The sequence below is a fragment of the Culex quinquefasciatus genome, chromosome 3, assembly GCF_015732765.1.
Source record: "Culex quinquefasciatus strain JHB chromosome 3, VPISU_Cqui_1.0_pri_paternal, whole genome shotgun sequence".
Taxonomy (NCBI): Eukaryota; Metazoa; Arthropoda; class Insecta; order Diptera; family Culicidae; genus Culex; species Culex quinquefasciatus.
This window is the reverse complement of record NC_051863.1, coordinates 184,691,132-184,714,616: the sequence shown is the minus strand read 5'-3', so window position 1 is coordinate 184,714,616 and position 23,485 is coordinate 184,691,132. Positions and strand designations below refer to the sequence as shown.

Here is a 23,485-nt window from a genome sequence, read left to right as displayed (position 1 = left end):
TGGACCGGTTTTCTGTGTTTTTCAACCTTTTTCATTTGGTGCACCAGAGCACCACCTAGGCATATGAGCAACTAAATATTCAGGAGCACTTTTTTCTAAATTACAGAAAAAGCTTATTTTTATCAAAACAAAAGTTTATAAACGTTTTGACTATTCATAAACAAGGCAAAACATTGTTATTAGACCAATAGTTTTATTATTTTCTTAATTTTTCATGAAAATGGTTGTTTGTGGGTTTTGAATGAGCCAATCAAAGAAACATGAAAATGCAGAGATTTTAGAATTTGTAGTTTTGTAGTTTTTGTAGTTTTGTAGTCAGAAATATGGTCTTGCAGCAAAGAATAAGTTGTTTTTAACACATTTCGAAGCGTTTCCAAACAAATGAACCAATAGATTTGAAGAAAACGAGATTTTGTGGTTTAAAAAAAAGTTGCTCATCTTCCTGATGGTGCTCTGGTGCACCACTTCAAATTCTACTTTTTTGCCCCAACTCGATGTTTGTGGGTCAAAGTAAAGTATTTCCTGCATTATTGTACCAAAACTATGCCATTTACTATTTTTACGACAAGCAAAAAGCTCTAGGCGTTAGAGGGTTAAGGATCTGTGTTTTATTCGCAGAAGGGACATTTCACCGAACTGTATTATGAAATAGGTCTATTCCCGTTCCTGTAGAATTTATTCTGCAATTCTACACAGAATCGGAAGCAGAGTGTTCACGTACTTAACTTCAACAAAAGTTACTTTGCTCAGCTTCTGCAAAGAGAGAAGCAGAAGTAGCAGCAAACCCGTTCCCGTATTTTTTAACTAAATAGATAATTTTTTGGTACAGTACCTGTTCGGTAACTGGGCTGCTTTTCAACGGGGCGCTCGCTAACTGGACCGTAGCCCAGTGAAACAGCAGTCATCCGTCAAAAACAATAACAAAGCAAAATGACCGAGGGGACAGTCGATGCAAAAATCGATTTCAACAAAAAAAATCGTTTTAAAGTTTTTAAGGAAATTTAAAGGATAACCGGATTACTCAGAAAATATTTCTGAGTTATTTTAACTGTGCAATTTTATTTTTAAAATATTGCACTGACGATTCCCTCGTCATTTTTCAATCAGCCCAGTTAAAGTGAAACGTGAATTTTATAAATATTAAAATCTAAAAAAAAATATTTTTCTCTTGCAAATTCCCATGGAAAATTGAATCGCACTGCGCAAAGTGAAGACTAAACCAATCGTTCCCAAACTTTGGGGAGTTGTTTAGGACCCCAGAAGGATCTCGAAAATAGATGTGCTGGAAAATCGATTTTGATATTACAACCTACTTGGGCATGGCCCAGTTACCGAACAAGTACTGTAAATATCCCTGTCATTTTTTTTTTTTGCTCTTTTGAAAAACATGCAGTTAAGTGCGGAAAAGCGCTGCTAAAAAAATAGCATTTGCTGGCTGCAAAATGTTGCTGAAGTTGCAGAAATCATGTGATTCTGTGTATTCTTTTCACTCATTTGACATTTTACTTAGGGACCATCCATAAACCACGTGGACACTTTTTTGGAAATCTTCCCCCCCCCCCCCCTCGTGGACAATTGTCCATAGAAAAAAAATCTTTTTTTGTATGGAGCGTGGACAATCGCCATACCCCCCCCCCCCTAAAGTGTCCACGTGGTTTATGGATGGTCCCTTAAGGGGCCATCCATAAACCACTTGGACACTTTTTTGATAATTTCAGACCTCTTGTCTCTAACTTACACATTTTTGATTTTTGATAAGCTTAAAAGGGAAATTCTTTAATCATGAGATGTTTTTTTTTATTCTAGGTTTGACTTGTTTAATGTGACTTTGTCAATATTTAAAAACTGTCATTTTTCCAGGGGTCAACTTTGGTTGTGTTTTTGGGTGAAATATTTTGAGAAAAAATAAAGATTTTGAGTTTAACTGAAAACATTTTTCCCCAAAAGTGGTTGAGCAAATTAGCTAAATGTAAACATATACATAAGTAATGGAGAGACTTGATCTCTTGGGATCACAAACACTTCTGGAGTCAAAAAAAAAGTCCAATAAATAAATTTATTATGAATTGCATTTTGGGTATTTTACAACCGGCGTCAGAGGTGTTCAAAAACAACCGAATGATTTTTTTTTTTTATTTATAGGACCTTTAGAAAAAAAACTGAAGTGCTGCAAAACCCTCATAGAGATGTTTTTATATGTACTGAAAGCAATTAAGATTCATTTAAAATGATTTTTTTTATTATTTTAAAGCAGGGCAATTCTCTACGAAATCGGTCTTATTTTTTTCAATTTTATTTTTTGTATTTTTTAATCCGGCTGAAACTTTTTTGGTGCCTTCGGTATGCCCAAAGAAGCAATTTTGCATCATTATTTTGTCCATATAATTTTCAATACAAAATTGACAGCTGTCCATCGAAAATGATGTATGAAAATTCAAAAATCTGTATCTTTTGAAAGAATTTTTTGATCGATTTGGTGTCTTCGGCAAAGTTGTAAGTATGGATATGGACTACACTGGAAAAAAATGATACAAGGTAAAAAAAATGGTTACTTTTTATTAAACTTTTTATCATTAAAACTTGATTTGAAAAAAAACACTTTTTTTATTTTTTTTTTAATATGTTTTAGAGGACATAAAATGCCAACTTTTCAGAAATTTCCAGGTTGTGTAAAAAATCAGAATTATGAATTGTTGATTCAATACTGATTTTTTCAAAAAAATCTAAAATAAAAACAATTTGCAATCAAAAAGTGCTGTAGTGAAATTTCGATAAAGTGCACCATTTTTAAGATAAAGCCATTTTTAGATAACTTTTTTAAAAATAGTCGCAGTTTTTCATTTTTTTTAATTGGTGCACATGTTTGCCCACTTTTAAAAAAATATTTTTGAAAATCTGAGAAAATTCTCTATATTTTGCTTTTTTGAATTTTGTTCATACGACCTTTTGTTGCTGAGATATTGCCATGCAAAGGTTTAAAAACAGGAAAATTGATGTTTTCTAAGTCTCACCCAAACAACCTCAGTACCTCGGTATCTCAGCAACTAATGGTCCTATTTTCAATGTTAAAATATGAAACATTCGTGAAATTTTCCGTTCTTTTCGAAAAAAATATTTTCAAATTTTTTAAACCAAGTCTTACATTTTAAAAGGGCGTACTTTTTCGCAATTCGCAATTCGCAATTTTCAGTGTAAGAACGGGCCTTGACCGATCTTATGCACTAGGTTCCCGACGAACACGCACTGCCCTTACACCTACATCTCACCCTTGCTCTGAGTCAGTACGAGCAGCACGCTAGAACACGCTTTGAGTGTTCGTGCCAGGCATGCACACCTTCTTTTCCGGTTACGCATTTTAACTCGGCCGGGGGTGGTACATTACGTAGGGTTTGATGTAAGTATAAGCGCCTAACCATTCAAAGTGTGCCTATCAATTTTCATTAAAGCAAAAACTGGTTTATTTTTAGTTTGAATTCAAAAACTAGTTGTTATTTACTGTGTATTGTTTTCTCCTGAAATCTTCCCTATTGTTGAGTCTGTTTATTTGTTGCTATTTCTTTTGTCGCGGTGTTTTGTTACAATTTTTGGTCCTAAGCATGTTATAAAAGTTTACCAAAAATACAATAGTAATATTTGTGTTAATCCTTTAACCATTTCATAAATTGAGTAAGGGCTCAAACCTCACTTGTTTGAAAAAAGGGTGAAGATTGAAAACAATTGACAGTAAAAGAGAATTTATTTTATAAAAATCAAGTATCAATAGTAAGAGAATGATGAGCGTATTTTGAAGAATAAAAATGAGAAGCTAGATGTATCAGATGTAAAATTAGACAATAGTTAATAAATAGAGATACAAAACAAGCTTAGATTATAGTAATGATAATGAATAGGACAGATACAGAATTATTCAAATAAATAAATTCGCAATAAAATCAAAAAAGATTAGGCGAATGATAAATAGACTTGATATTACTAGTACATTAAGGAAAAGTATATTTTTAAGGAAAAAAAAAAACAAAACAAAGTTTGTTACAGCAGTATTAATTGATAGAAAAGGGTGGAAAAGCTTTGAGAGATAAGAGAATCAAAAGTTAGTAAAATTAAAATCAAATGTTGGATATTAAATAGAAGAATCAGTGAAGAATTGGGAATCAGAAGAGCAAAATAAAAATAGGAGATAGGTGGTAGCTGAGAATGAAGAGAAGATAAACCCCGTTGTGCGATGTTTCAGGTACATCCACAGCAGTTGACTCAACATACTGCGAATCAAAACAATACCGTCTACAATCACAAATTACTTCCCTTTCCAACATTGTCGCGCCCCTTTCTTTTAGCCGTCTCGACTCTGACCCGCGGTGGTCAAAGGTTTACGATCCGTTTCCACAGGCCACCAGCTAGGTCATCATGAAAACCAAGCCAACGTGGAGGTAAGAAAATAGGACACTCGCAAGGAACCAGAGCTATACTGTTCTGATCAAGATAATTCGGATGATCTAACAGAACTACGGATGTAGTTAGTTACGCTCCTTCCAGGATGTTCCGTACGTGGACGTCAACCGAAGAGCACGCAACAAGGTCAGTGCCATTGCATGCTCTTAGGTATCAATCCTTGGCCTGTTAAAAGGGCGTACTTTTTGATTGCAAATTTGATTTTACATCGAAAAATGAAGTTGAAAATTTTTTGCGACCAATATTTTGGTTTTGAAAAAAATAGTGTTGATTCAAAAATTCATAACTCGGTCAAAGATTTTTTTGCACAACCTGGAAATTTCTGAAAAGTTGGCATTTGATGTCCTCTAAAACATATAAATAAAAATTGTGTTTTTTGCAAAGCAAATTTTAGTGTCAAAAAGTTAAATAAAAAATCACTAAAAATGTTTTAACGTTTTTTTAATATTTTTAAAATTAAACTAGTTATATTTTGATCATCATATTTTGATGAATTGCTTTTAAGGCCGTTGAAAATATTTTTCAAAGTTTATGATTTAGATACGCACAATTTAGATAAACACCAAAATAGGCACTTAAAATTCAAATTATGAATTTTAGCACACTTTCAAAAAAGTCATATGTTTAACGGAAACTCATACCAGCCAGAAATTATAAATAAACCATATCCGTCAAAATGCTGAACAATTAAAAATTAAGTAACTCGACTTTCGGGCGATGCCCAAATGTCAAAGTATTGATTTTCCGATCCACCGAAATATCAATCCTAGGGAAAATGTGTTCCACTTTAATTCGTGCCATAAAATTTATGTAACGTTGAACAAAACATCTCCCTTTCCCTGCTCCCAACCCCCTCCTCCTCAATCAGACCCCTCGACCCAGCAATCAAATGAAGGGAAAACCCCTCATTAAACAACTATCTGCAATAGTTCTGGAAGTTAAATAATACCGGACCCCTAAAAAAAAGGAATCCCATCACATCCGAGAGATTCGACAATGTCTCAACGTGGAACTCGACATCAACTCCGGGAAAACCAATCGATAAAATCCTCCTTTCGGGCTTCCCCCCACTTCCCCGGAATGGCCCCTTCCCCGCCCTCCCCTTTTCCTGAACTACCCCGTCCGTGACCTGGTCCACGTAACGCCGCCCCACTTCGAACACACACACACACCGGTTTGTATGTGTGCAGCGTTAGTGTGCTGCTGCTGGTTCCACGTCACCACCATCCCGGGGATCGCCCGGCTGAACTCCGACAGTCTACAGCTACACGAGCGCGCACACACCAACCGAGTTCTGTGTGTATGTGTGCGCCGTCTGTGTGTGTGTGTGTGTGGGTAGTCACCCGCCAGCAGAAAAATCGTCCCATGCCAACATGGCTTAGCTGGCTGGGCTTGTCGAGTCGAGAGCTTTGGCCAACGGGCCACCAGATGGCAGCACCGGTATCGAATCGAAGCAAGCTGTGCGGAGGTTGTTGGCAGCTGCTGCTGATGTTGTTGTTGTTGTTGTTGCTGGTCGTAAATTTGCTACCGAGGGAAAATCCTACGCCGAAATCCAAGATGGCCGACCGATCGACGATGATGACGCTACCTTCCGAGAGGGTCTTTCGAAGGGATTTGGGGAAGGGGGGGGGGGGGGGGGAGCGGATGCTGCGTGATGGCTGGGTTTTGAGTAGGACTTCTAATCGAGAGGACTCCATTCAAAGGGGAGACCTCAAGTTCTAACAGAAGTTTACGGAGAAGAGTTGAAAAGGGGAAGGGAGGGAGGACACATTTTCAGCAAATTGAAAAAAAAAACTGCAGAAATCGCACAGCTGGGGCAAGGTAAAATGAGACAAAAAAATAAGAGCAAAGCGAAAGAAAGGAAATGAAAGGGAAGAAAAACTTGCAGTAGGTATTAGTCTAACAAAGAAGTGAAAAGAGATGATTAAATGATTAGGGTTACTGGACTAAGCATTGAATACAAGGCTTTATAACAGTATAAGACTCAACTAAAATAGGACAGTCCTCGTTCGATAATCACGTTAAAAAAATTTAACTTTGTGAGTAAATTGTATCTTGTGAACTTTATTTGTTATTAATTAAGAAAATATAGCTTTTTAGCGTACGAAAATGGAAGGAAGTTTCATTTAGTTCAGCTCAGAAAACTGGTGCCCGTCACTCTTTAGCCGCTCGTTTCAACAAGGACTTTTGGAGTTTTGAATTATTGAACGTAACTCGATTATCCTACGTTCAGACTCAATTATTCGAAATCCTGGTCGAAATATCACTGCTAATACTGCCAACCCGGAGTCAAAGACGAGGTCGCTAAATCTTCAGAAGTCGGAGTAAACAAATCAACAACTTTCCGTGGGAGTTGTTGGAGTCGGAGTCAATGGAGTCGGGTATTTTTTAAAGCTGGAATCTGAGTCGGAGTCGTTGAATTTCAGACTCCAGAGGCGAAGTACCCAATACTACGTGAATCCGCAGCACTACCGATTTTTTTTATTCGCATTCGCATGGAGATGGTGATCTTAGCGGGGTGCAGACTAGATTTCGTCATGTATATGTGATGATTGTCCAGCCCAGGTTGCCTAGAAAATGATTAAAGGGTATTAAAACCAATTCTACCGAAACAGGACAGGCAGCACCATGAAAGCCATCCATTGTCGGCCGCTCCCATCTCCACTATTCACTGGGGCAGGAAGAAGGATTAGGAGCGCTACAATTTTTTTTTTAAATTAAAAATTTAAAAATAAAAGTTACTTAAGAATACAGTCCAGACTCAATTATCCGAAGGCCTCGAAAAAACTCACTTCGGATACCGTGATCTGGGGTGAATCGGGACTACAGTCTGAATAGGGACAGCAGTGTTAAGAGCACTTTAAGGTTTTAAATTAGGAAATGGATATACACATTTTGTTGGTCTGAGTCTGTTCTATCCGAAACCAACCAGAAAAATCAAAATATTGTGCTAAACATGGTTAAAACTACTGTCCCAATTTGCCCCATGTGTCCCAATTCACCCCAGTTGCCGGTAGTCTAGACTTCGGATAATCGAATCTTTGGATAATCGAGTCTGGACTTAATTAAATTTAATTTTTTTTGTTTTAGATTTTTGAGTCGTTGAGCCTAATTTTAAGGTGCTTGAAAGTTATTTGTATATTTTTAATCTAGGTAGCGGTGATGAAATATTAAGAAAATGTTTTATGTAACCACTCATATTTGACTAAAATGGGGTCACCAAACTAAAATGTAATACTAAAAGTGAACGAAAAAACAATTCAAAAATTGTTTTTCACGATTCAATTAGAGCAATTTTCTACGAAATCGGTATTTTTTTAGAATTTTTTTTTTGTTTTTTTTTTTTAATTCGACTGAAACTTTTTTGGTGCCATCGGTATTCCCAAAGAAGCCATTTTGCATCATTAGTTTGTCCATATAATTTTGCATACAAATTTGGCAGCTGTCCATACAAAAATGATGTATGAAAATTCAAAAATCTGTATCTTTTGAAGGAATTTTTTGATCGATTTGGTGTCTTGGGCAAAGTTGTAGGTATGAATATGGACTACACTGAAAAAAATGATACACGGTAAAAAAATTGGTGATTTTTTATTTAACTTTTTGTCACTAAAACTTGATTTGCAAAAAAAAAACACTATTTTTATTTTTTTATTTTTTGATATGTTTTAGAGGACATAAAATGCCCACTTTTCAGAAATCTCCAGGTTGTGCAAAAAATCTTTGACCGAGTTATGAATTTTTCAATCAATACTGATTTTTTTCAAAAACTCCAAATATTGGTCGCAAAAATTTTCAACTTCATTTTTCGATGTAAAATCAAATTTGCAATCAAAAAGTACTATAGTGAAATTTTGATAAAATGCACCATTTTCAAGTTTAATCTATTTCTAGGTGACTTTTTTTGAAAATACAAAAAATTCCTTCAAAAGATACGGATTTTTGAATTTTCATACATCATTTTTGTATGGACAGCTGCCAAATTTGTATGGAAAATTATATGGACAAACTTATGATGCAAAATGGCTTCTTTGGGCACCAAAAAAGTTTCAGTCGGATTAACAAATACAAAAAAAAATCGAATGACTGAAATCTGAGAGAACTGCTCATTAGGAACTTCCTATGAAACCTTCGGTTAATTGAAACTTCGGAAAATCGAGTCTGGACTGTATGATTTATTAAAGCTTACCCCTAAAATTTTCTTCAGTTGAAGAAGCATGAAATTTTAGAAAACTTGTAAAAAATATTTTTATTCATAGCCTAGCTGTTAAGGAGGTATTAAACTACGGCAAACAAACAAAAAAAAACTCGCACATTTTGACAGTGTGCCAGTTTGTCTACGTTGCTTGTTTGTTTGTTTACCATAGTCTAATACCTCCTTTAGCATCTACTGACCCCTCGATTTTCTTGGAAATCTTAAATTTCAAAAAGTGTTCACGTGGCCACAAATAGCAAAATATCAATTAATTTAAGAAAAAAAAAATCATTTTTTTAATAAAATTTGCAATGTCCTAAAAAAGGGGAAATATTTCAATAACAAATTACAAAATATCATAAGTTTCAGATAAGTTTCACGAAACATTTTTAACCTGCTGCTTTTGTATTGCTTTGGAACAAAGTTTGAAAAAAATATGTTTTACTTTTGAAAATAATCGTCTTAAATACCGTTCATTGCAAGCTTTTTAACTTACTCCAGAATTTTTCAACCAGAGATTTACGTATAAATTAAGAATAATTATACAAAACTTGTATTTCATTCCCGCAAAAAAATATAAAAAAAACCATCACCTTTGCCATCATTAATGAAAACCCATTCGTCAAATCACTGCGCTCAATGAAAAGCTCATCCTGTAAAGGTTGGAAATGAACTTTCCCAAGCCCCCAGCAACAGAAACGGCAGCAGCAGAATCAGCAAGCAAATTGAAAACAGCAGCGGAGAAAAATAAAATTTGGATTAACATTTGAAAATGACCTATCAAGTTTGTTTTTTCAGATTCAAAATATTGTCTTTTGATTACATAACTATAATGATACCAGCAGATAATCAATCACTTTCCGATCAATCAAGTCCTTTTTAAAGATTACTTTTGGATTTGTCATACACACACACACAAACAGACACACCACCACAGATGGGGTGTCCTACAAAAGACCAGGCGGGAGGCACACGAACGGAAAGCGCAAAGAGGAAAAGAGAAGCAGAAGAAGAAAAGTTGGTATAGAAGAGAGAAGATAGAGAATGAGAGAGAGAGAGAGAGGCAAGAGAGCGAGGGAGAGACAGACAGGGTGTTGTGACACGAGAATCGAGCACTCTATTATAGGGTAACCAACCAACTCGACGCGGTCCGACAACCCTCAGTCGGAGATGCCGGGGCAGGGACCGGACTGAGGCAGGAGGACGGAGTTGGTCGGTTGTTGTCGGATTGGGATTTTTCTGTGAATTTTGTCTGTGTGAGTGTATGTTTGTGAGCTGGCGTGATCTGACGTCTGTTTGTGTGTGTGTGCGTCACTGTCGATTTTGACGTTTGGGCGATGCCAAGCTATACGGCGCGCACGATGGATGACAGACCGGAGCTTGCTTGGGTGGATTGAGTTTTATGACCACCTTACAACGTTTAATGACTCATCTGATAAAAAAAAAAACATATTTTTGCAGGACGTCGTTGCAAGTTGTGAAATAATTATCAGTACTCAGTATTATCAAGTACGTATTATTATTGTAGAGTTACAAATTTTTCGAACATTTTTCCTCGACTACAATTCAAATTTAAAAAGTTATGAGAACTTCAAAATTTCAATTATGTGAAGATATATTATTCTTAAGATTATTCTGGTCTAGCTTTGCGGTCATGATTTACACAAGATCAAACCAGAACTTCTTGAACAATTCTTAATATCTAGTAAAAAAAAAACAACAAAAAAATTGAGATTCGAACCGTTAGGTCAACTTTTAAAACAATTTATTAAAAAAAACCATAACGTACACAGAAAAAAATCATGGTAATATTACATCTTTTATGTCAGAAAAAATGTGTAATTTTACCTCTGAAAATGTGTTATTTTACCACATTTCTGTTGTTTTGTCGCTTTTTCAGTCTGAATTGAGGTAAAATTACATCATAAAAGAGATAATATTCAACCTTCCAAAATTACATCCCCAAATTTAAACAATTTGTTACTGTGTATTTCAGCTAGAAATGTTCAATTCAGTGGAATCTTAGATGTAAACAAACATCTTAGCCCGCTCACACTCAGTATAAACTTTCAATAGAGATAAACTCACGATTCAATTTTCAAAACAACCTATCCGTTATGGGTTTCCTATGCAGATATGACTTTTTGAAAATTTAATCTAGGACTGATCATTTTACATTCTGATCTTTCTGAAAAAAATGTAATGATATGTTTCAAATTGAAACATAAACGACATAATTGAACATTTTCAACCCTATTCAAATGTTAGTTTTGAATTAAAAAATATATAATATTTTCACTTTTAAACATATGAATCGGATTTAAAAAGTTGCATAATTTTCACGAAAATCAAACTTAAGGCGACTTTATCTCGAAAACGGTGTTGTTGAGATTAGGTAGAGTCGGCGGTACTGAATTTCCTGAAGCAAATCAGTTCAAGTGAGTTTTGTTGACGATTAGCTAAAACTATTTATTCAATTTATGAGTTATGTATAAGTACAGGTTAATTAGATAATTTACTTACAATTTTTCAGTATTCTTGTTATTTTTATGACCAACTTCTCCGCAAATCCTGGACTGGCATTGGCATGACCGGATCTTTTCCTTATTTTTCGGTTTGTGATCTTTTATACTTTCTTTCTAGGGTCTTTCATTCAACCTTTTACCTCTCATTCTTACTTAAATCCCTATAGTTGATAGTATAAGCAAGATATGTTCCCACTGGGCTGAGCCTATACACTGGGACATCATTCTCATCGCAACAGGTGTAATTCATCAAAAGTAGGACAAATAAGCGCTCAAAGGATCAGGTTCATTAAAAATAGCGAAAGAAAGATGCCACGGCTCATTTTGAAACTCAGGTCTTTTGAAAGAACTATTCCGAGACGGAAAGATATTAAATGTATGTGTTTTTTATGTTAGAAATTTATTTAATTTAATTTCCAGCAAATTGATTGTATTTCATTTCTTTTGAGTATTGCGAATGTAATTTTAAATAATTAAATGTTTATAAATTAATGCCAAATCACTCAAAATTGTACCACAACTTTTTCTAGTACCTTAAGTTAAAATAAAAATCAACTGGTCTGATATTTGGCATCGTTAAAGAGGTGGCGTTTGCTGGAATTTTACAAGGTGAAATTCGAAATATTTTCTCGGAGTGTCTATTTATTGCTTTCTCGTTGAAGATTTTTTACTGATTACTTTGGCAAAAAAAAAACATGTAAATACAGTCCAGACTCGATTATCCTAAGGTCTCGAGAAGATTTCACTTCGTATAATCGAATCACGAAAAAAAAGTTTTTTCCTTATTTGATTTTTGGTGGTCATAAACTACTCAAAAATAATAAAGAATTTTTAATTCCAAGATGACGGCCAAAATTGCGGTGATAACATTGTGAAAAAAATGCATTTTTTTTTATTTATTTAAAAGGCAAACAAATATTCAAATTTAACTAAAATGGGGTCGCAGAACCCGAATTCAATGGTAAACATGGAAATAAATAAACTACAATGTTTTTGGTCATGATTTGATTATTCAGAGTCCCATACAATCCTTCGAATAATCGAACTTCGGATAATCGAGTCTGGACTGTATTACCTCATCAATACACTCAAACACTCAATATAACATATTTTGGCAATATTTGAACAACGGTTTTTAAGGAAAAGAACACATTTGGCATTTGAATTTCAGACACAAATTCGTGTACAACGATTCCTCATAATACTCCACCACTACAAACACAGCAGAGAGCTTCTTCGACTTTCTAGTAAACTTTGCAGAAAAATATCCCCCCCCCCCCCTACTCTTCTCGCATCGTCTCCAACCTCCACACCTTTATCGCCTTTCCCTTTGCAGTTGGCAGCAACAACAACAACGCTATCGTCGAGAAATCCGTCCAGTCACTTTTCCAACAATTTACCATCAACCACCACCGACGACCGTTACTTGAAGTTGACTTGGCGTTGGGTTCTACGTCTACCAAGTTCGTTGCAACACACCACCAACGTTCGTAGAGGTATGTTTGCAGAGTTTTTCCCAATTCTACCAAGCCCTCTCGTGAAGATCGTGCACACTTAAGGTAACGAATGAATTGCTATTAGCAGGATCTTAAAGAACGAGCCAATACTTAAGTTATGACAACAAGGTTTTCAAATTTCAAAAAACTTTTTTTTTAAGTTTCAATTTACAATGACGACATCTATGATTTTCATTACAAGATACAAATTGTGCCTATCAGATAATCTTTTGACAAACAAAATACTGGAGTAATACTTCACTAAACTAGAGGAAACTTGATTCTTCTTTGGAACCAAATTGATTTTGTTTTGAAAAATGAACCTTCGATTGCTATTATAGCAGGTTTTTGGTACTATTGATCTAAAATTAGAAATTTTCCGATAGGTTTGTGAATTTCAAGGCAAGGGGTAGCGAGATGGTAACGGTATAAAAACCTTGAGCCCAGGGTTGGGTGGGAGAGAGTCCTCGGATCTTAAACCCGTCAGCTTGTTGGATTTCTACAATTTGGACTGCGATTGCAACTTTTCGATGATTGATTCCATCAGCGAATGATAATGATGATGACTCTGTTGTGGAGTAGTGGGAGTGTGCGTTTAGTGACGCATGGTCAGGATTTTTCACCAAATTTCTCCTAGGTGTGAGTGTGTCCGAAGCAGTTGTAATGGACAATCATCGAGAACATTTAACATCATCGTCATCATCATCATTATCACACCGCAGCAAATAACAAAATTTGGAGTGTGAGAGAATTGAAAATGTGGCAACGTGGCAAGGTAATCGTGGCGGGAAGACCCTGGAAACCCTGTTGGAGGTGTCTCCGGAGAGGGTTCCGGAAGGAAGTGGATGGACGAACTGCTAGGGGTTCGCCTATTTTTTGTTCGATTGTTTGCAACTGGGTCCGATATGTGTGGGTGTGGGGTTTTGTTTGTGTGGTCGGTGCATAATGAGGGAATTGATTAATTGCATTTGCAGTTGATGGAAGCATGGTTCAATAATCAGGTCGACGAAAATGATCCAGATTAAACCATAGTTATCTATTTTACGTAATATTTGGCAGAAACTAGCTAGCTAAGTTACTAAAACACTCTAAAAAGTAACCTTACTGCCAATATTTTAAAGATTACTCCACGACTTCATAGACTCCACGATGGCCGACTGGTTAGCGCCCCAGACCATCAATCCCAAGGTGTAAGTTCGAATCCCACCTAATTCTTCAAGGTTTTTTTGTTCATGTTCAAAGTTCAATTCCTGATATCAAATTTCAAGGAAACCGACCGGGATTTGATCCCTGAACCTTCTGCTGTCGAGGCAGAAGCCGCAACCTCTAAGCCACATAGCCGGTTATAAAGCATTCATACTATCAGATTAAAGCAAAAACATACAAGAATTTATGCAAAATAAAACTTTAAATAAAATATAAAATCACATCACATAGAATAATTTTAAAAATAACAAGGAACAAGAAAATGTTTGAGGCATTTCAATGAAAAACAAGTAAAAGAAGAGTTCAAAACTGAATTTTATGTGTTTTTTTTTTTTCAACCCGGATGAAAATTTTGGTTGGTTTTCCGATGCCCAAAAAAGCCATTTTGCATTAGTTTGCCCATATTTTTCCATACACATTTGGCAGAAGTCCTTACAAACATGATATATAGGGGAAATTCTAATCACTCTAAGTCGTGTGACCAATTCTCATCACTTTTGCCGTTTTCCGCTATTAAATTAACATTTTCAGTTGCTTGCTCACTTTTATTTGAGCTATTTATTACCGGGACCCGTGGTGTAGAGGTAAGCGTGATTGCCTCTCACCCAGTCGGCCTGGGTTCGATCCCAGAAGGTCCCGGTGGCATTTTTCGAGACGAGATTTGTCTGATCACGCCTTCCGTCGGACGGGAAGTAAATGTTGGCCCCGGACTAACCTAAAAAGGTTAGGTCGTTAGCTCAATCCAGGTGTAGGAGTCGTCTCCCTGGGTCCTGTCTCGGTGGAGTCGCTGGTAGGCAGTTGGACTAACAATCCAAAGGTCGTCAGTTCGAATCCCGGGGTGGATGGAAGCTAAGGTGTAAAAAGAGGTTTGCAATTGCCTCAACAATCAAACCTTCGGACACTTATTTTCGAGTAGGAATCTCGTAATCGAAAACGCCAAGGCAATGCTGTAGAGCGAATAATTTGATTTTTTGATTACTTTGGAATAGTCAAAAACATTTTATGAAAGCTGTAATTCATGATCAAAGTGCTGATAGGCCGATAATAGAAATAGGCTGAGAAAGGGTATAGTTCTCCTAGTTTTTTTTTAAATAAAGGACTGAACCAAAAAAAAAATGCGCAGAATTTTTTTTGGTGATTTTTCAAATATTTTTTTGTCACTTGAAAATGTGTCACTTAAAAATTGATTTCCAAAAAAACTACTTTAATTTTTTTGCTTTGTTTTAGGGAAAATAAAATGCAATCTTTTCAGAAACTTCTAGAAATGAGAAACATCTCCCATAAAGTTTTGATTGAAAAAAAAACACTTTAAAAAATTTGACTTTGTTTTGCCTTCCTCACCTCAATGAGGAAAGGCTTTACAATCACTCAAAAAATGAACTTCTTTATTCGACCTCGTAGACCCACCTTCACGTATACCTATCGACTCAGAATCAAGTTCTGAACAAGTGTCTGTGCGTGTGTTTGGGTGTGAGTCCGTGCACCGAAAAATATGCACACGATTATCTCCGGACTGGCTTAATCGATCTGAACCGCTTTGGTTTAATTCGACCCGTCTTGGGGTCCCACAAGACCCTAGTTAATATTATGAAGTTTAGAAAAGTACTTCAAAAATTATGCTAAAAAACGATTTCAGCAAAACTTCGGAGATTGTAAAAAGGGTGGTTTTTGTAAGAAAACCCGTCATGCTATACAATTTTAGAAAGGTATAAAAGAACTTTCCAACAAGCCCTTTCATAAGTGTTACTTAAGTGTCACTTAAGTGTTATTTATGCACTTTTTAGAGGCCGGATCTCACATATTTTGATGAAAACGTTGTCCAGAACTACCATGCGACCTATCTTTGGATGGATAATCAAGAGATCTTTCCAAAAGATTGAAAATCTGACAACCCTATCAAAAGTTATAAGTACTTTAGTGTTTTTATTACACTTTTTTAAGCCGGATCTCAGATATTTTGGCTGTGTAGTGTATTCACTTTATGAATGTGAGGAAGGCACCAACCACCTAAAGGTGGATTAAGTAACCTTTTTTTATGTAAAATCAAATTTTCAATAAAAAATCTGTTTTTACATCTTAAAAAAAATCATAAACATAAAAAAATGAAGTTTCTAACCACCTCGAAAAAAAAGTTTAAAATATATTGTATCAAGAGTGACATTTCAAAAGGGCCACATATGTAATATTATGTCTTTTATCAAAAAAAATACCTAAAAATGAAAAATAGATTGAAAATTGTTCACTTTATTTAAAAAAAAATTTAACATAGGTATTTTTTTATAATGCAAATTTTATTTAACTTAAAAAAATATTGGACCATTTTTATATTTATTTTTAAATCACTTTTTTTTCAAAAAAATTAACTTGTTCAAAGATTTTTCGTCATTTCAGCAATTTTCTGGAAAATGCATTTTACGACCCCTAAAAGGTTGGCCAGCCATGTCCATACAAATAGTGCGTGCAGATTTTTTTTTCAGTTTTAGTTATCAAATTCTTTTGTTACACTTTTAAGCTAGGCATATGTCTAGAATAACAACATTGACATTCACAAGAAGGGTTTAGAGAGGAATGTATGAAAGATAAAAACAAGTGTCCACGTGGCTCCTAACAAGGAGCAATCTAATAATCATTTAAGTGCTGAACTATCCTTCAAACAAAGCTTGCGATCAACAAAAACAACATTTTGATCAAAGGATGTTCTATTCAGGACTGTAAAATATAAATCAATTCTTAACAAGAAAAGTTAAGTTTTTTGTGAACATGAGTTGCCCAAAATGACCTCCAGAACGAAGGCATAATAAAAACCATGAAATATTTTTTTACACAGTAAAAAATGTGTAAATTTGGAACGTGCAATTTAGGAAGGTTGAATATTACGTATTTTATGATGCAATTTTACCTCGATTAAGACTGAAAAAGTGACATTACTTCAGAAAAGAGGTAAAATTAAACATTTTCAGAGGTAAAATCACACATTTTTTTTCTGAGATAAAAGATGTACTCCTTCCCAGATGTAATACTACCATGATTTTTTTTTCTGTGTAGAACTTGTCATGTTCTTTGTGAATTGACCAAATGCGAATGGAATTGAATAAGTGAGGTTTGCAAAAGCATTGGTTTTGATCATCTTTAATTGAATGGTTATCACTTTTAGGATAAACTACGACCACTTTACTCGGTTTCTTAGGTATGAAAAATGAAAGTTGATCCTCGATCATTTAAACATATGGTTAATTAGTTTCTTCTTGTGGTTTGGATAACAACTTATGTTATGCAAATATTTTATTTAGTATAAAAGGTAAGATATCCTGGATCCGAAGATTCCATGGTGTTATACACAAGAAGATAATTAGCGCAATGTTCAATGAGCTAAACTGAGTTCTAGGGCAGCGAATGATCAAGAAGGTAAAAGCTGCCAGAAATAAATGAATCAACAACAACAACAACATACTGAGTTCTTGCGTTCTTCGTACATTTTATAATCTGATGTTTTGAGTCTTCGACTAAAATTATCCGAAGTTATATCCCTTGGATAGCTTGATGCTCTTTCTCGGTTGGTACGAACTAACTAAGGTAAGTTATAAAATTCTGGACTACTCTGTACACAGGTCTTGCTATTAGCAATTAAGTTTTGGACCGAGGCTCGGTATCGCTCAAATCGCAAAACCGCTCATTCACGCATAGACAGTATGTACCTAGTAACTGCAGCAGGTGCCGCCGTATCAACCGCCTCCCCCGAGTTGAACGAACCGTTACATAATCTATTGTTCATGTGTGCATGTGCAAATTGCTGCTGCAGTCGCTGCCAGCACCCACCCCCACACATAGCTCTAATTATGACAACCCGCGACGAAAACGGTTCCAAAGATCTTACAGGTACCGAAAAACCCCGTCCAGAGGTGCCCTTCAATTACGCGCTCCGATTTCCTTCAACCCGCGCGTCGCTCTCACTGGCGAGGTTCTTCGCGTCGAGAACCGCCGAAACCTTCGTCCTCCCGGCCAACCTCCGGCCCTTCCCCACCCCTCCCCTCTGGAACACTCCGTCGTCGGCGTCGTCGAGTTTTCTGCCTGTTCATCGCTTTCGTGTACCCCCGCCGTCCCGTCCCGTGTGACACCCTGCCTCCTCATCGAAGACCATTGTGACGACGACGGACGGACGGCTGGCGGTGGTAGTGGTGCTTCGAAACCTAACCTCAAAAAACAGCAACAGCAGCTGCCTGCTGGGACGAGGATGGCGAAAGAGAGAGAGAGGGGAAAAGTTTGCTGCGATGGTGCTCAGCCCTCCGGACAGAGCAATACGAAAGGGGGCCCCGCCGTCTTTGTCGCTGCTTGCGGGACTTTTCCAGGTCGGGTTTGACTTTTCCGAAGAGGATTCCGGATTGATTTGAGCAACTTGGAGATCGCCGATCAGCTGTTGGTGATCGTGAATCTCTCGGAAGTCTTGTGGGCTCAAATTGGGGGGACTTGTCTACTGGAAAAGGCCGTCCTGTCAGGACGTCCAGGACGTAAACAAACGTGTGAACCTCCATCACACACGTCGTAATCCGGAACGGGAAACGTACGAACGTGAGATATTTGTGTATAATCAGCTGTGAGGCCGCAGCATTTAAAGGCGCGAGTAACAAAACATTGCACTATCAAAGCAGGCAGAGGGAAAGAAAGGTCGGTCGTCGTCGGAAACATCACCACACACAACACTACTACATGGGACACAAAACGCGCGCGCTCAATCCCTCGAAAGACGCACACAGTCTCGCGGTTTGTTGTGGTTTTCGACCGCGCCGGAAATGCCGGGTTCCGAGCCCACCCCGCGGAACTCCGGGATTAATTGCACATCCCCCCGGGGGCTGGCCGCCATCTTGGAAAAGGCAGAGTCTCGCGCGGGGCCCCAGTGCGGAGCGCCGTTTTTAAAAACTACAACAGTACCCCGCAACCCGTCCCGCCCCGCCCGACACCACAGTCCACGCCGGTTCTCCACCCTCGGTCATGCTTTACAGCAGCGTGTCTCACTCCCGCTCACTCTCTCACTCTCACCCGGCACCCGTCGTCCGTCACAAACCACCCCAAAGCAGAGAGTTCATTCATTCGCACATGCTGGCTGGTTGTGGACGGGGCAGTGTTGCCAGGCGGAGGTAAGATTGTCAACGCTCTGTGGAGTCAAACTAACCAGGTATCGAAACCAGACCCAAGATATCCATCTTTGTAGATCATCTCTAAATGATCCCAATGGAGTTATTTCAAATTCTTAGTTTTCACTATCTTCAACACTCGTGAAATCTCAGTTGCAATAAAATATCAAAGAGTCAACGTTTTTTTCATGTCTAAAGTTGTTTCTTTTTTTAAGAGGTCTTGTGAACATATGAATACCTTTTCACAATAGCTTAAAAGACCTTTTCAAAAAAAACTAAATGATTGATAGTCTACAAATCTTACACATGCACAATTTTGATGTAGTAAATCCTTCATTACTCAATTTTTAATTTAAACCATTCGGCAGTTAAATTGCTTCTGACGTGAGATACGGCAAACTCATCATTCTGGAGTTTTTTTTGAAAAGTTCCAAAAAACCAAATTTCTAGTTTTTGCTTTTAGGGTGTTTTCGAAACCGCCTTGAGTCATATAAAAAACACACACACACACACACACACACACACACACACACACACACACAAAAGCAAAAACGGAAAATTTTGTTTATTAGACCTTTTCAAAAAAAAACTCCAGAATTGGTCTCAAAGTCTCAACTGGTAAACTGGTGCATTCCCCTGCGTTTAGATTAATCATGTTTGGGTTTATTAAAAATCTTTAGATTTTTTGAAAATTTTCGAGGTACAGTACCAAAATGTTTTTTTTTTTTGCAAGAGGTTTTGTTTTCGTCAAATCTTATAATTCCAATTTGAAACTGAAGCTCAACTGATTCTTTACTGATCATATGATACAATACATCACTTTTATAAACATTGCTTGAATGCTTTTTAATTTATGTTGATTTCCGCAATAAAACTGACAATTTTGAAAAAAAAAATATCTCATTTTAAGTTCTTTTAGGCGAAATTATCGTATGTTTCGTCAGATTGAGCACTTGATCCACACATTTGTGCGATATTTTTCTTTGCAGAAGGGTAACGACGGGTTGCGATTTCCAAATAAATGTCCACGTGGTTTATGGATGGTCCCTAAACAAAACTTGTTAGGTATGAAAAAATCACTGTATTACTCAAAAACTTCCTTAACCAATTCAAGCCTGAATTTTGAAAAAATATTTTTGAGTTAATTTATGGGAAAATGATTCTTATGGTCATACGAAAATTATAGGCTACCTTTGAAAATTTTCATTTTTGGGTCATATAGGATCCATCAGGCCTGAAAGGGTTAGGGGTTACATACATGACAAAATCACAAAATTTCATATTATAGAAAATTTATTAAATCCACAAAAAGATGATTATCAGTTACTCATGAAAGTTTCATGAAGATTTTTCATGATAAAAAACATTTTTACAGACGATCTAAGCTCAAAATTTTGCCATGCGCAAAGCAAACTGTCAAACTTTCTGAGCGTTTTTCTCGGAACACCGAGTTGATTTACGGGTGCCACGATATCTCGAGATGGGATAGACCGAATTAGCTGAAATTCGGGGTGAAGACTCTCAAGACATATCCCGTGTGCATGAAGAAGCCCAATTTTTGAAATTTGCTTTTTTTTTAAATACAAAAATCAAAAACTGACGATTTTTTCAATGAAAAATACAAAAATATTTTTATTTTTTTTAAAATAAACTTTTTGAAAATCGGGCTTCGTCAAGCATACGGGATCGGTTTAGCGAGTCTTTACCAAAATTTTGAGCCGGTTTGGTCAAGACAGTGTTGAGATATCGTGGCACCCGTTTTTGAAGCTGCTAACTTCAAATAGCTATATCTCGGCAATGATTCAACCAAATGTCTTAAAATTTGTTTTGTTTGTAGGTGAAAATTTATAAAAAATGTGTAAATGAAAAAAGAATTTAAAAATAGTTGAAGTGTATGCTCATACCAACCTCTGACTTTTTTGCCGATTTACATGTATGTAACCCCTTAACTAGGAAGAACAAACGAAAATGAAAAGGGCACATCTAAATCAGTTTGTGTGATGTAAGGAAAACATCGTGCATCTTAACGTATTTTACTTTTTTTAAATAAGATTTTTTTTTGCCATTCTTGTAGGGGCTGTAGAAAGTACATTGTGCCATAAAACATGTTTTGCTCGAAACAGGCTAATTATGATAATCAAGGCTGTTTAGATTGTTATGATTTAATTAGATTTATATTTTAATAAATTTTTTTAAGGTTTTTCAAAAACATATTTTTGACCATTGATTGCGCATGATATTTAAAGGGATTGTTTTATTTGGGACAAACACGTTTTTTTTTAAACTTGTGTAAGAGTCACATAAAACATCATCAAAACTCATTATTTAAAAAAGAAAAAAAAAACATTTTCGTAACGCACAACACTTTTGTTTTTCCGGATAATCCTCATCCACACCTCATCAGAAATAGAGCCCTTAGGACAAAGTTCTTTATCAAAAATAATTGGCTTTCTAATGCAAATATAGACTGATTGAAAAATGTGCTTCTGGATTCTTGTCCGTCTTTATCAGGGGGATGCTAACGGCAGCCATCTTGGGTGACTGAGATTGATAACGCGCGCAAACTGCGCACAGTGAAAACAAAAATATTTCTTTTTTATAATTTAATTTTTGTTATAAGAATTACTGTAGTAAAAGTCAAATTACACAGTAGTTAAGTTAAACGTTTCATGTGATAACAGTACAACTTTAAATGAGGTCATCGGCCCGATGTGTGCTTAATAATCCCAACTTTAGTAGTTTATTTTGCAAATAAATTGATAAAAATCACCTCACAAACATACACTAACTTTTAAACGTACATTGCGGTAAAATTTTACATAAAAACAATAATTACTTTATTTCCATTTTATGCCTGCAGTTTTTGTACTTTTTTTTTACAGTGCGCTGTTGGTTTGTTTTGGTTCCGTAACGAACAGCTATTCTTTTGTGCTGGAGCCGAAGTTGACATTTCCCTTTTGTTCTGGTGCCTAAGTTGACGGCTTGTGTTGGCTACGGGCGAGCTGCATGTAGTGAGATATAGATGTCGCCCCCCTGGTCTTTATGCACCGTCGTATTAGCTGGTCAACATAGAAGAATTGAGTGAATACTTACGTTAAAAGTTGAATTCTTTGTGAAAAGTCCAAAATAGGTATGCAAAACAGTTAAAAAAAAAAAAACAGAACATAAAAATCACTTCTTTTTCAAGAATTACGCTTTCTTATTTCGAAGAGTAAACAACCATCAACTCAAATATGCACTGTTTTGTATTAATTCATTAGAATTTCACTTGTGTTTTCCCCAAAAATGATCATTTTTGCTATTTAAAAACATTGCATTTCACCACCCAACATAACGGTTTATCTTCCTCTCTGCGATAACAAAATCACCGCTCACTTTCCATCAATCTGCCAACGCTGTCCAAATGCCAAACATTCATTCATCCGCATGCACTCACACACACACACAAACACCCCAAGTGCCAGAGTGTTGACACGCACACCGGCGCAAAACTTCTGCCGCCAACAAACCCCGCGTTCACTCACACACACACCCAGGCAACGGGCCTGCTACGATCATTGTTGAGCGCAGAAGACTTTTCACAATCGACGAGCAAAAAAAAACTCGATTTGACCTGCCAAATTTTCGATCGCAAAATTCACGTTTCAAACGGGGCCGAAGCCGGCCAAAACTACCCAAATTCGGCGTACCTTTTGCCGCACTTTACTTTGATGCACTTTTCATTGCACTCGCGGCGGCACTTGAACGGAAAAAGTCGCGTTTTTTTTCGTCGTCTCGTTCCGTCTTCTCTGGTCTCGGACAGCAAAAATCTCACGCGAGAGAAAACTTCACCACTTCTGTTCGGATAGAGGCCCAAACACCAGTTCACGACGACCCTCACACAGTGACTGACGGAGAGGACTGCAGGAACGACGAGGAAAGCCAAATAAAATGGCGTCGCCGACTTCTCACTCGCTCTCGCACGCACGGCCCCCGGGGCGGCTCCGCAGCTGACGTAACGGGCTTGAGGGGGGCGGGGGAGGGTGAACCACTTCCGTTGGACAATTTCTTCGGAAAAGGTGACTGAAAATTAGTCCAGAAAGATCAACTTGCAGAAAGATTTGAAATTTGCGTAACGTAATTAAGAACCGCCACCTTTACAACAAAACAGGAAGTGGATGCAGTCGGGGCGCCACCATGCGACGCGAGGCAGAACTTTTTTGCTTTAGCGCAAATTTTTAACAATTTTAGCAACAACAATATCAACCGGGAACAGCTAACACAATTTTGGCGCCAAAGATCATTTCCGGCACGTGCATCCGAGTCCAACGGAAAGGATATACGATTTGAATTTATTCGGCCAATTGTTTAATAGAACATCATTAAAACAACAGGTCAAAACGAGGTTCAAAAACCTTTTTAAAGATTCTTATGTGTCATTATGTCCACTCAAATCCCATTTTTGAATTCCCGACTTTTCCAAAACCTCAGTTGTTAAAAATCTCT

At 36.8% G+C, this 23,485-nt stretch overlaps 1 protein-coding gene across 1 annotated transcript in view; it reads right to left on the bottom strand.

Moving 5' to 3' along the window:
• The window catches only part of LOC6046567 (MOG interacting and ectopic P-granules protein 1), a 31,396-nt gene extending 8,493 nt beyond the window's left edge, over window positions 1-22,903 (bottom strand). The window contains 1 exon segment of the mRNA XM_038262856.1: window positions 22,690-22,903. The gene's annotated coding sequence lies outside the window, so the exon portion shown is untranslated.
• Between the last annotated feature and the right edge of the window lie 582 nt (window positions 22,904-23,485).